The sequence below is a fragment of the Camellia sinensis genome, chromosome 7 (assembly GCF_055761805.1).
Source record: "Camellia sinensis isolate YWXY chromosome 7, ASM5576180v1, whole genome shotgun sequence".
NCBI classification, from domain to species: domain Eukaryota; kingdom Viridiplantae; phylum Streptophyta; class Magnoliopsida; order Ericales; family Theaceae; genus Camellia; species Camellia sinensis.
In genome coordinates this window covers 195,740,994-195,751,973 of record NC_138967.1, presented here as the reverse complement: position 1 = coordinate 195,751,973, position 10,980 = coordinate 195,740,994, and the positions used below count along the sequence as shown (strand labels likewise).

General features: G+C 42.4%; 1 pseudogene; it reads right to left on the bottom strand.

The window, feature by feature from the left end:
- Positions 1-5,017: 5,017 nt before the first annotated feature.
- LOC114296060 (pentatricopeptide repeat-containing protein At3g29230-like) lies at positions 5,018-10,450 on the bottom strand (annotated as a pseudogene).
- Positions 10,451-10,980: the final 530 nt, after the last annotated feature.

Genomic DNA, 10,980 nt, shown 5'->3' with positions numbered 1-10,980 from the left:
AACATCATGCACGCGCGAGAAACAAGGGGCGTGTCCCCCCGGGGTGCAGGGGGCAAAATGTAGAGGGTCAGAAATTAAGCTCTAAATTAAGTATGGGTCTAAGTGCTGAGGTCGCCTCAAGAATGAAAAAAGAGCATGGGCTAAAGCCCAAGGGAAGTGGGCCAACAGAAGGCCGAAGTAGGTCCGACCCGTTAAGGATCCAAACAGACTCCACAAAGAAAAATGCCTAAGTCAAGTTGTAGAGGCAACACATGCAACGGTCAAGCTGCGGAGGGAACACTTGCGGCGGTCAAGTTGTTGAGGCACTTTGCCTCAGTGTCGCTATTACCTAATAATGTCAGTTCAGCTGCCATCTGAAGTTGCTGAGGGAAAGAGAAAGCTGAAGCAACTAAGTTGCGGAGGTGACACTCCTGACAGTCAAGTTACGGAGACACTTTGTCTTAGCACCGCCATCCTAAGTATTGTCGGTACCGCCGCCATTCCCAATATTATCGATTCCGCCGCTACCTGGAGTTGCTGAGGGAAGGAGAGAACCGAAGCAACTAAGTTGTAGCGCCATTACTTGTAGCGCCCAAGTTGTAGAGGCACTTTGTCGACGCCATCTTCAATATTGTCGGTTTTGCCATTTGAACTTGCCACAGGAAAAGACTGCCGCAACAACTATAGCCGCCACTACCAACTTGCGGAGGGAACATCTTGCCAAGATGATAGCAGCCTTTGGGAAAAGCTTCCCCTCTACAAGTAAAGGCTAATGCTTGACATTGATAGTAGGCCCCAAGACATTACTAGCCTAAGGCTAATGACAGGCCCCAAAGTTCATTAACTTGGCGCTGATAGCAGGTCTTAAGACTTGCTGGTTAGAGCTGATAGTAAGCCTAAAGATACCAGTTTACCGCAGCGATCCCGTGAAGATAGGAGCAGGGTAGCCCGAGTGTAAGGGACTCTCTTTCTATTACCCAAGTCATGAACCTGCCTTAGTTACACAGACAGGACTAAGGAAACCCCCTTGGGCTTGGTACTAAGGCACAACATGGCTGATAGCAAGCTTGGTTATGGCCTTCGCCTTGGGAAGCTGAAGAGTTTGTGGTTAGGTGGCTAAGGTTAGAGGCTTCGCTGAGGTGAGCACGAACATAGTCGATAGCAGACTAATAGAGTCCTGAGAATGCATGTATTGGATAAGTAGAATTGAGAAGGCAAGTGCAGCAGCAAGGTCTACCGCTGCAAGTGCACTTGTTGAGGTTTTAGCTAAGAAGGCAAGTGCAGCGGCAAACACTCTTGCCGCAGCTGCACTTCCTGAGGCTCAAAAGGGAGTTGCAGTGCCAAACACTCCCGCCGCAACTACACTTATTGAGGCTCAAAAAAGGTAGTTGCGGAGGCAAACAGATAGTACACAGTACATGCAGAGGGACACGTGGCACCTTCAGCCTGGTGGCTCAAGGCAGAATATTTCATGTGATCCTCTGGGACATATGTCCTCTCTCTGTTTGGCCATTTGGTGTTCTCTTGGTACCAAGGAAAAACCTATAAATATGACCCATTTCCCAAGGTTCAAAAAGATGAATTTTGGAAGATTTGGGGGAGATGCTGCTCATTTGTGCACTGACATACATTTTTTCTTGAGCTACCTGCTTCACTCTCACCCGGCTGCTCACTCTCCATCTTTCTAGACAGTTGCTGCTACTCATTCTCCGGTCATTCCACCATTCTTGGACCATTAGCATAGTTTTGCCTCTTTAATTACCTTCCTAACCTTGAACCCCTCTACAGAACCTCATATAGAATGTATGTTGAACATGAATATATTTTACATTCTCAACCACCCAAAACAAAGATAAACAAAATACAAGAGCAATCCCTAGCACAACCCGCAAGGGTAGGCCAAAAAAGGTCCTATCTGGACAGAAACTAGCGCTCGACAAATATATACAAATTAGAGTAAAGCTTTCTTCACACTTTAGGTGCTCCCAGCACCCATTTGTACTTGTAGCTTCCTTCCAGCAAGGTACACCTAGCTACTTTTGATACCAGCAGCCCCAGTGCCCAGCTTTCTTCCACTTTATGTTAATAAAACCTGTCCAATATAGGATATTACCTAAGAACACCTCAATTCGACAATGATGTATTACCATATACAGTTTTTCCAAATCACAATCGCCAACGCAAATAACATATATTCTCACATCACTCAACCCTCTATTTAGAAGCTCATAGCACTTGATAAGAAAAAACAAGCACACAATACATAAGCTAGCATCACTCAACCAACACAACACGGTTTCAACATATACCTTCATAGCCTTCTGTATCTGCAAAATAGATAAAGTATGGCAATATATGTAGTATGTTAGAATTAAACTGTATGGGCAGTGACAGGTTAGTATTATAGATGTGCTCACATCCCTTAACCCACATTGGTTATAATTTATCATTATTCCAGCAAACACTGAGCTACACAAGAAACAAAACATTTGAAAACACTCACTTTTGCTTACTTTCACTCAACCAACATTTACTAAACTCTCATTATCTCTCATTCTTTTAGTGCCTCCTTTTAAGATAGACTTAGGGAGACTCCAAGTGTTTAAGATTTAATATTTTTAATTAATTCTATTGTATAAAAAATTATAATAAAAATATTTATAATTTTTTAAACTATAAAAATAATTTGTATTGTAAATAAATCTCACGTGTATTTATAACTTACCAATTTTCATGGTAAATAGACTGCTATGGTTATCTTTTTTTATTTACAGTGATGGACTTAGGTGAAGAAGACAAGCAACTGCAATTCTCCTGTGATTTGATATTTTAAAAATATATTTTAAATATGTATGATAATTTTTTTTTGGTCGTGGTCAATATAAAGATATTATATTTTTATATGTATATTTTCATATGAAGTTATAAGTTCTTAAAAACACACCCCCAAAAAAAAAAAAAAAAAAAAAAAAAATTACATAATCTAATTATAAATACAATGGCAGGATGTGTTCTTGATATACATTGTTTTTAGAACCATTGAATAACCAGCATATATAGACACAATTTTGCTTCCGGATTGTTGATTCCATCTTGCGTGATAAATTCCCTCACGGGAATTCCGATCATTTAGCCATTGTTAAGTTTATCTTACAAGATAAGCACTAACAAAATGGATCAACGAATTCAATACATCAATCAACTTCATGCTTTCTAAAATCAACAATCCCAATATTAACAATATAGATCAACTCTATATCAATTTCAATCATCAATAGATCAATTGAAAGCATTAAACAAGGGACAAGACGCAAGATTAACTTGGAAACCTTATGAGACAAATATCTCACAGGATGAAAACCACAATCCCAACACCAATGTTCACTAGATCATTGAATCAAACAGTTACAAGACTTGATAAGGATTTACAAAGTCTCACCCAAGCTTATACCTATAGTTGAGCCCACCACAAGCTTCAAGAAGCTTGATCTCCAAAGCGGCCTTGCAACCACAAGCTCTGTTGATCCAACTCTCTCCATGAAGCTTTGAGCTCCAATTTGCAAGTCAATGGCTTTTCTCTACAATTAATTGACAACTGATGTCAACAACAGTTGCTTGCTTAAAATCAAAGAACAAAATCCATAAATTCCACAACCATTTAATCTTATGTCCAAACTGATAAATATGTTTTTCCAACACAGGTGGGGGGAATCAGCAAGTGTTGATCCAATACATAGCAAGTTTGCATAGTTGATCTTGTTCAAAGGAATCATAGACAAAGAGTGAGATTGATGAAGGAAAGAAAAACACTCAAGTGTCATCTTTATTACTTAACAAGAAACTAACAAATATCATAGTTCTACAATCATTAAAAAAAAAAAAAATATTCACCTTCAGTGTAAATTTATGCAACATGGGAGCTGCATCTAATAGGAAAATGCAAGAAAGGAGGCTTTGTAGATTGTAGATTGCCCACGCGGTTCCAAATACTTGAGGTTACCTAATTCTGGAATGTTTGAGGAAAATTGTGCTGAACAATATTGTCCCAGTGAAGAAACAGCCAGCAAAGCAAGTGTTTAATAAATATATTAAAAAAAGAAAAGAAAAGAAAAAGAACAGGAAAAACCAAGAGAAATAGCATGGCATTATGTTGAACACTAACCCCAAATTGCATGGAATAGCTTGAATGCCCACAGAGATTATTAATTAGATAGGACCGAAAAATCCCCACTAAATAATAGCTCAGCAAGACAAGGTACGTGCTTAAAAAGAAGCCTTATCTTCTGCCCTCTATGTTTAAATGACGAGATTTTCTGCGGAAATCCCAAGTTTTTCCATATTGACACAGTGACGTATCTTTAAGTAGTTCAGCTTCAGTGATGGCCCACAGATATTAAAACTTACCAAACTTGGTGAGTCATCTACACTCCTCACATCACCTCAAGACACGGAATTTGAGATAATAAGTACTCAAAACCTCTCCAAACACACATATGAAGGTAAAACGTAGAGTTGTAAGGAAACCAAGGGTGAAATTCCCAAGCAGATACAATGGAAAAGTGTAGTGTTCCCTCCTATAGTATCTAGTACAAGGACGCAAGTTCAACTCAATCCATCTATAAACTGAAGGCGCTTGACATCTGCCCAATGTTTGCTAAAAGTGTACATTAGATGAACAATGAACATAAGAGGCCCTTTTTTGGTTTATCAGAAAAGCTAAAGTTCATGTCTGCACAAAGAGACCTGAGCAAAAGCAGCTGCAAGAACTTTCTCTGCTATACTGCTATGTTCTCCGGTATAGGACCAATCGAAGAGCTATTCCACTTTTACTGAGAGAGATGTCATGAATTGGATGCTTGCCATCCTCCTGAGAAGCTGGCTCCATGAGTGGTACTGCGTACCCCCGTGCATTATGTCCAAGGACTAACCCATGAGATGCAGTAGGGATCTACCCTGCCTGTCTTGATGCTCACAAACTAATGCGCTTGCAAGGTGCTTGGTGTAGAAGTTGGTACGTGACATGCTACCACTGCCCCCAGTCCCTGACGCCCTTGTCAGGGGGACTTCACCCTGTCTGCCTCTATGTTTGTCTGTTCCCCTACCCATGGGAACCCGCCCTGTGCGGACACCACCCTTGGTGCGGACCCCACAATGAAGGTGCTTGATGTAAGTCCCACATACTGTCCCCATCACAGTGCCCCTAGGTTGGCTCTGATACCAATCGTCACGAACTGGGCACTTCTCATCCTCCCGAGAAGTTGGCTCCACAAGTGGTACTACGTATCCCCGTGCATTATGCCCAAGGATCAACCTAAGAGGCGCGATAGGGATCTACCCTGTCTGCCTTGCTGCTCACAAACTAATGCACTTGCAAGGTGCTAGGTGTAGAACTCACATCCCCAATGAGTCAGTACGTGACAGAGAGCTCTCAATATGAGTGCCATTTTAGTAGTGCATCTAACCAAATCATTATCAACAGTAATTTTAGCTACATGCCTTTGGTACATAACCAACTTGCTTGAGATGCAAACCTAATCCATCAATCATCTGATATATACCATCTGATTTAGGGTGTGATCTGTCCAGTATTGTAAATTCATGAACATCCACATCCAATTCAATTGAACTAGCCCCTAATGGCTTTTGAGTGCCAGTGTTCTTTATCTGCATCCTTACACTAGTATCACTGCGCCAATCTCTTGCTGAAGCATAGAAATTTGACAACATGGAAAAATTTCCTGCATCTGTTGGTTTAAAGTTTAACCAACTGATCAAGCACCTCCTCCGCATATCCCACATCATTATGCATTTGGCATGCCCCTAAAAGGGTACCCAAAATAATGGCATTCGGTTCCATTGGCATGCTGCGGACAAGCCTAAAAGCTTCCTTAAGACGTCCACCACGACCTAAAAGGTCAATCAGGCAACCATAATGCTCAATTTTGGGAACTATTCCATAATATCTTTCCCCTTGCATGAAAGTATTGAATGCCCTCCTCAACAAAACCTGCATGAGTACATGCACATAGAACACCAACAGAGGCCACTTTATCAGGCGGAAATCCTTCTTGTTTCGTTCTAGAGAAAAAGTGAAGTGCTTTCTCCCTATGTCCATGCATAGCCAACCCTTGAATCATGGCATTCCAAAACACCAAATCTCTCTTTGCCATCCCATTAAAGATACTTAATGCCCTATGCACACTGCCACATTTTGCATACATATCTACCAAAGCATTGGACACATGAGCATGACACTTATATCTAGTCCTCTCAATCGATGCATGAACTCTCTTCCCCAATCCAAGCAAACCAGACTCCGCACAAGCAGATAAAATGCTAATAATAGTCCCGTCATTAGGCTTCAATCTCGCCGCCTCCGTTCTGTCAAACAAGCTAATGGCATCCTTTGCCATCTTCATTTTCAGCATACCCAGATATTATTATAGTCTAGGTAACTAAATTCTTGGCCAGCATCTTATCAAACAACATCCTCGCCATCTCCATATCCCCAGCTTTACAATAACCAGAAATCATCGTCGACCAAGACACAACATTCCTTTCCAGCATCTTTCGAAACCAATCAAAACCCATGTCCATCTCTATTGCCTTTGAATAAGAATTCCAACTCATAGTATCTCTCTCAGGCATTTCATAGAACAATCAACGAGCTTCACTCAAATCACCAGCCTTCACCAACCCACCAATCTTTGAATTGCAAGAAACAATATCTCATTCCTCCATCACCATGAACAACTTCCTTGCCGCATAAACACCTATCGAACCACACTTACAGTAACTATCAATCAACGAATTGGGCACAAATATAACTGAACAAAACCCGAGTTTCTCAATATGGGTATGAATCATTTGAACTAATCGCAATGAATCTTGCCTAAAACATGCCTCCAAAAGAAAAGGGTACGTGAAATTATCAGGGCACAAGGCTTAAGAGGGCTGAAAGTCGAAGAAAGCAACTAAGGCTTAAGAGGGCTGATGTTGGGATCTTGGATCCCGCCCAAGACCTTATAGAAATTATTCCATGCAGAAAAACACACCCACACTCAAGGAGACACAATATTTAACGTGGTTCGGCCTCAATGCCTACGTCCACGGGAGAGTAGCCGGTTATCACTATAACAATGGAGATATTACAGAAAGATTACAATAGAGGTGGAGCTCACACTCTCCTCACTCACACACTCACCCGTCTCCCTCGCTCACACCGAGGGAGACGGTCTTTCCGCCTCACATATTGGCTTGCTCTGCTCTCACTCTCACTATTAAACTCTCACCACAACCTCCATTTATACACTAACAGAGGGAGAGCTTGGCTGTCCATGCACATGGCCAGCTCTTTCTCCACATGTTGCATCTTCTTTCACATGGCCAACACATCTTTGTTGGCTTTGCACTCTTGCAGTACATGGAGGATCACCCCTCACATGGGGTGATGATATTCCAAAAATCACCCCCTCAACCCATGTGAGATGATCCACAACACACATTGCTGCTAATCTTGTCACGCCCAATTTCAACATAGTTTGCATCTCCTCACAGAGACGCTGCATCCCTTGAAAGCTAGAGATAATACACCAGAGATACAAGAGGAGGAGGGAATCCTACTTCCTCAACTCAACTCACGCCACTCTCTGATTTGGAGAGAGCCTCTGCTCCTATCTCCCACAGATCTCTTCCACGCTTCTGTCTCGGATGTCTATACCTGCTATGCTTGAACTTGCGCAACCAAGATATCCGACACCCCCTGATTGGATGTCCTGCACCCCCTGCTGGGATGCCCTTGACTGTCATGCATTACTGTGCAGGACCAGTCATTGGAGCAATAGAAAACTCGTTGTTTATCTCATCAACGTCTTCTGTCTTCTTTGCTCGGAGCTTTTCCTCTGAACTTTCAGCCTTTGCCCTCTGCACTTCTGAACAACCTCCTGGCGTTTCCACATACGCTTGTTGTCTGTGCCTTTGCAATCCCTGATTTGTTGTCCAGTAGATTGATGGTTGACAGTAGCTCCATCTGTCAAAGTATCGTCAGCTATGCAATTCCTTGCATAGTGCCCGTACCCATGGCTTCTGGTCTCCCTGCGTCGAGCTCGCTTGAGAGATCTGCATCAACTCTATCATCTGCTGCCATGGAACTAAAGAAACCACCATAGAGAAATAAGACTTGCCACTCCTTGGCACGCACTCCTGCGTTTTACCTGTCTCAATTTCTCTGTCTGGAAGTTCCTGTGAACTGTCAACAACCCGCTGCTACACACTCTTCTCGCGCCTCTGTACGACACTCTAGCGTACCCTTGCACTGTTGCATGTCTGCAATTAAAAACTTCTGCGCTTAGGATGCTCCTCTGCAACTATTGTTCTACATGTCCACATACCATTAGTACCTACTCGTATACAGTAGCTCCAACAGCTACAGTATCTCCCTGAGCCTGTACTGGTTGCCAAATCATCTATCCGTCGATGAATGGTCTTCTCTTTTGATTGAACCAGATCCTCCGATCACCTCAACAACCAGGAAAGTTCCCAAGAAAGACTGGTGGGGTCACAACCGGTCCCACTTAAGAACCAGTCTCCTTAGACAGTGTCTTTTTGACAGAACTTTCCTAGACCTTTGAGATAATCATGTCTGCAATCCTCTGATCGCCCCTGACCAATCCTGATCTCCCTCGATCTGCCATTTGATCAAGCCTGATCTCCTCTGGTCTTCAATGATCTATCTCAATCTGTATCTGGTTGTCCAATCTGGTCAGAATCTGCCCATTCTAACCTCTTCAGTGAATCCGCAACATTCCATAATATCCGGCAACCTTCCTTCGAGTATTGAAGATGACAAACACCCATGTTTTGACAATCTTTCCAAACCGTTCAGAATTTCACTATTCTGTCCTCGCGGTTGCGTCCGGAGCGGTCCGTTTAGCTAGAACCAACCTTTGCTGCATTTCCGGGGACCTCACTAAAAACTATCCCCGAAAGCTGGGCCACACCACAATTTTTTGAAAATTCTGGGCCAAATTGCAATTTTCAGAAGTTCAAAGAATATTCCGTGTACCAACAGAATATTCCGTACACTGCCCCTGACGCCATCTGCCACTTTAATCTGCCTTCCTTTTACAGAAACTCCGTCTCCAAAATCTGACCGTACGGATGTGTCCGGAATACTCCAAATAGTTGGAAACCACTATTGGATCACCAAAAACGGACTCCAAATGGCTTCGATCTAGCCAAAACATTTTGTACGCCTCAAATCTGCGGCTGCACCGTAGCCGCGAAGCACTGGATCCCTTCCTGCCTTTGGCTGACGGGGCAGACACGTGGCATCCCTTTGCTGACGTGTCGCCACGTGTTGCCGACGTGGCACGCTGACGCGGCATGCGCGTGCCTTACACGCGCCTCCCCCACTTACCTTCTTCCTTCCGCCGCGCGTGGGGCGCGTACACGCGAGTGAGATGACGCGCCGGCTCTCTGCACGGCGCGTGGGGGCGCGTGCAGCGACTGGGACTCACGCGCCTTCTTCAGGCGGCGCGTGAGAGTGCGTGGGGACTCCTCTGGGTGTCTGCTTTATATTTCTGGACTCCTCTTGTCGAGCCCTTGCTCCTGGTATGCTCAAACTCGGATTTCGAGCAACTTGATTTCTGGGCAGTTTCAAACAACACGCTGTTTTTGTTCCGAAACGCCACCAACGAGGCTCTGATACCACTTGTTGGGATCTTGGATCCCGCCCAAGACCTTATAGAAATTATTCCATGCAGAAAAACACACCCACACTCAAGGAGACACAATATTTAACGTGGTTCGGCCTCAATGCCTACGTCCACGGGAGAGTAGCCGGTTATCACTATAACAATGGAGATATTACAGAAAGATTACAATAGAGGAGGAGCTCACACTCTCCTCACTCACACACTCACCCGTCTCCCTCGCTCACACCGAGGGAGACGGTCTTTCCGCCTCACATATTGGCTTGCTCTGCTCTCACTCTCACTATTAAACTCTTACCACAACCTCCATTTATACACTAACAGAGGGAGAGCTTGGCTGTCCATGCACATGGCCAGCTCTTTCTCCACATGTTGCATCTTCTTTCACATGGCCAACACATCTTTGTTGGCTTTGCACTCTTGCAGCACATGGAGGATCACCCCTCACATGGGGTGATGATATTCCACACGAAAGTTATGAATGTGAGCTCTGATCAAAGTATTGTACAAATGAACATTGGGTTCTTCAACTTGACTGAAAAATTAACTGCTAACACCATTTGGCGATAAAGTGAGAAAACAGATATGAGTTTAGACGTGATGAAAAGGTCTCTGTGAAGATTGGCTTTGTACACGAGTGCGTGAACTCGCTTCAACTGGGTTAGGTCTGTGCATTTGTGAAGATCTGATAGCTTTTGTTCACAGAGTCTTCGAGTGGAGATCCTTGTTGGGGCTCGAATTGGTACAGACATCTGCATCGAAAAGACACTTCATATTAGAACAACATACAGAGCTTTAGATATAGAGGTTTCGAATGTCGATTATTGTTCTTCTTGTCTGGTGGGTTTGATTTCAGGTTTCGAGTGTTCCCACGATAACTGAATTTGAGTTTGTATCAGAGTTTATATAACAAAATATGACACTGTTAAATGTTATTTATTTATTTATTTTATTTAAGTCCACGTTTAGAAATTAAATATTTTAATTAAAAAATTAATATAAATTATCATATTATTCTTTTTATTTTTTTATACATTTTTTTATGAAAAGTTAAAAAATTATTAAAATAATATATTTCCAAACGAGATTTAATTGTTAACATAAGTTAACTTTAAAATAAATTGAGAAAACTTAAAATATGAAAGGTTAAAGTGAGAAAAATAATTTTTAAAGGCCAAAATGAAAAACTGATCAAACATAAAATGAAACGGGTTTTTTTTTTAAAAAAAAAAAAAAATCAAAATTCATGAAAAAAATAAAATTTAAAATAAGAGGATAATTTTTAAAG